This window comes from Saimiri boliviensis, chromosome 6 (assembly GCF_048565385.1).
Source record: "Saimiri boliviensis isolate mSaiBol1 chromosome 6, mSaiBol1.pri, whole genome shotgun sequence".
NCBI lineage: Eukaryota > Metazoa > Chordata > Mammalia > Primates > Cebidae > Saimiri > Saimiri boliviensis.
The window spans coordinates 65,029,112-65,032,847 of record NC_133454.1 but is presented as its reverse complement, the minus strand read 5'-3'; the positions used below and the strand labels follow the sequence as shown (position 1 = coordinate 65,032,847).

At 39.9% G+C, this 3,736-nt stretch overlaps 1 long non-coding RNA gene across 1 annotated transcript; it reads left to right on the top strand.

Annotated features, from left to right (window-relative positions):
• The first annotated feature begins 337 nt into the window (after positions 1-337).
• On the top strand, positions 338-3,413 carry LOC141584747 (uncharacterized). Its single transcript, XR_012517951.1, has 2 exons — positions 338-1,183; positions 1,949-3,413. It is a non-coding gene; the product is annotated as an uncharacterized LOC141584747 (long non-coding RNA).
• Positions 3,414-3,736: the final 323 nt, after the last annotated feature.

Below are 3,736 nucleotides of genomic sequence, written 5' to 3'. Positions count from 1 at the left end.
GTGCTACAGAGGATCTCTGGAATATCCAGAAGAGAGTTAAAGAAAGTTATTTGACATGTTTAGGTACACGGAATTGCCAAAATGATGTCTAATTTTCTTCAAGTTATATTTTAGGAATAATATTAGCATATGTTCAAAAACCACACGGGATGTCTAAGGTTCTTTTTTTTTTGAGTCAGAGTCTCACTCTGTTGCCCAGGCTGGTGTGCAGTGGCATGATCTTGGCTCACTGCAACCTCAGCCTCCCGGGGTCAAGCAGTTCTCCTGCCTCAGCCTCCTGAGTAGCTGGGATTACAGGCACATGCCACCACACCCAGCTAATTTTTGTATTTTTAATAGAGATGGGGTTTCACCATGTTGGTCAGGCTGGTTTCGAACTCCTGACTTTGTGATCCTCCTGCTTTGCCCTCCCAAAGTGCTGGAATTACAGGTGTGAGCCACTGTGCCTGGCCATAAAGTTCTAATGTCTGAGTATATGCTATCAATTACAATTAAGATTGCTATGTTAAGTTATTGTAAACCACAGAAATAACCAAATTTCTTTGTCAATCATGTTCTTGACTGTAACCATCATGGGTATTTTGTCATTTACAGACAATTGTTGTCTTGTTTTATCCTTTTCAAAAGATTTATAATCAGATGTGGGGCTTTAACAGGTGCTTTCAAATGCAAATTTCTCATAACAAAATGTATAGGATTAATGGAAAGCTAAAATGTTTATAAGTGTCAAGCAGAACAAGAGTTAGCTAAATGGACTGAACTAGTAGAAAGCTGGCATAATATTTTTGACTTACACTTGGAGCACTAATCCTTGTTTTGTTTTTCAGGGTCAAGAAAACTTATTTCAAGCTATTTATGGCCTTTAATAATTGAGTAAATTATACTTCTATGAGCAAATTTTGAAACATGCTTGCTTCTCTCTGCCTGGTTCCTCTGTAATTCAGAAACTGGTTGTGAGTACTGACTTATAACAATATAGTTGTTTGCATCAGTGCAATAAGAATCCATTTTCTTTTGTAACAGGACACAATTGGAAAAACTGGTTGTTTTACCAAGGCCTTGATTGGAAGAGTGTGTTTCTCTTTCAGGAGTCAAGCTTGACTTGCAGAGCTGATAAAAGCCCCTAGGGAAACTGGCCTTATACTTTGTCTACACAGCCCCTGTACAGGGTTCCTAACCTGTGGTAAGTAAAGAATATCACTTTCTAATAGGCCCAGGAACCCCATATTCTTGGAATCTCAAGAAAAGAGGAGTTTACCCAACTCACAAGTATTTGAGGGTACAAACCCATGGTGGGGCTCTGCTTTAGAGAGTCCTATCTGAGATTACTTGCAGAACAGAGTTCTGTAAGAGCCAATCTGACAGGTCTAAGTAAAAGTAATTATTCTTGTTGCACTTTATACAAAAAACCAGACCAGGTATAAGACTAAAGTCTATTTTGTGAACAATTCAGACCTATTATAATCTGTATTTAACAGAAATGAGGACTAGAGAGAGATAAATTATGTTTAAAAACTTATCATACAATTGTCATTAATTTCTAGTCTTATTAGTTGTTTTTAGGTTCTTGCCTACATTTTAAACCAACCCTGCTTATTCCTGTAAACCAATGAGTGATCTGTAGCTGCAGCTCAAAGGAGACAGAAAGGGATGGGTAATATAAAAATCTGGAACAACATTCCAGTTCTGGGCAATTATCCTACAAAACCTGCCAGGTAATAAGAATAAATGGATTACCTATAACCCAAAGGTTTCCTTTTTGGAAAAGTAAGACCAAGAAAGCTAAACAAAGCCAAGAGCATGCACCCAAATCTTAACAGGCATAACTATAGCCACCAGTTATTAGGGCATGTCAGCAGCCTTGTGATTTTTTTTAAGCTGTCCTTACCCACCTTGTTTCATTTTAATACATGTTCTCTAATAACCAAAATTGTTTCTTTTTGCCTAGAGGCTATCAACCTCCAAATGGTAATGCAAACGGAACCATGCATAAATGCCCCTTTCTTCTGAGGATCCTTAAACCAGCCCTGGGGGAATCCTAGCTGCTGTTTCCCACATAATGCCCCTCTTCAGTGTGAAGTAGCCAGAAAGATCAACACCCAATCTCCCTAACAGCAGTTAGGGTTTCCACTCCTGACATGGGGGATGAGGAAGAAGGAAAGGAAAAATTAGTTGGGTAAACAACTAACTGACTAGTCCTCGGAGAAGCTGCCTGTCTGAAAACTTGTGAAGCTGCCTGGCTGAAAAATCATAGCTACAGGCAAAAATAGAGCAGCCTGGACAAAATTCAGACTGCAGCTGTACAGATAAGACACAGATAAAGAGGCAAGGCAGACAAAGTCCGGCACGAAGGCTGTTTGTTCTATGTATGATTAGCGAGCTCCCAGGAAAAAGTTTCCTCCCCTTTTCACATATGTGCATGGTGGGCTCTGTGGGAACTTGCACAGGGAAGAAGGGGGCTTACTTAAAAAAAAGCCACACTTAACAAAACAAAAATCTTTCCTTTGTGCTTGTCTCAAGGCATACAGCTACACAAGTAAGGGAGAGTGATGCAGACAGTTTTATAGATAAGAAAAGTTACTCAAACAGTTATAGAGATAAGAGCAGTTTCTTATAAAAGCTTTTGAATTCCACTATAACCCAGCAACCATCCGGGACCCCTCTTTTCAGTGGAGAGCTTTCTTCTTTTTCTTATTATATTTTTGCTCCAACCACACCCTTTGTATCCATGTGCCTTAATTTTCTTGGTTGTGAGACCACAAGCTCAGATAATACCTTAGACCATGAGATGAATGACCCTGACCTGTTTCAGGAGGATGGATGTGCACCCCATTACCCTGGCTCCCACCAGTACCAGCCCATGGACTATGTCCCACAATCTTCCTGGGCAAGATTGTGTCAGCCAGCAGTCTGACTGCATGCCAAGCAACTGAGACCTGCTTTGTGGCCAAGGCATGACTTCTGGGACCACTTTGCAGAATTTGCTCATCACCTACTCCTGAGGATGCTACTCCTAAGTCCCAGAGGGACCACATGGCTGTGACTTTTCTGAGAATCAGCCCTGCTAGTGGAGATAACTGCCACTAATACCACCATCCCTTCACTCGCACCATGGATATAACTATTAATCTCAGCTGCCTTCATCAGCAGGAGCGCTCTAAGCCATTTATTAAAAGTGAAACATAATTGTACAAGCAGTTAATCAACCACCACAGGGCATGATTAACAAAGCAACCTTCCCCTCCCCGCACCCAGCAGATTTGTGAAACTCCCTTTTTCCTTCAGCTTGATCAAGTATTCCAAGTTTAGAACGCTTGAAGTGGCCTACAGAAAAAGAAAAAGGCCACATAAGTTCCCTCTCACTTTTGGTAAATAGCAGCATATAAATAAAATAAAAGAAATAATGAAATAGATACTGTCTTGTGCAGCATTAAAAATCAAAATAAAAATGATATGAGCAAAAAATGGGTTTCTTGTATATAGCATATCATTGTTTAGTACATTTATAACTAATATCAAGATTATCAATATGCTTGGGTTACAACGTACCATCTTGATGTTTGTTTTCTATTCATCACATTTGTTCCTTTGTCTTTTTTTTTATCTTCTCCTTTCCATTTTCTCTCAGGTAAGCTTCTGACCCTGCCCACCTGTTTTTAATCTCTCCAGCCCCCATGGGAATACTTGTTACTAATGGAACTTACTAGGTTGGGTTCTGTTCTCTTCCAAACAAAAT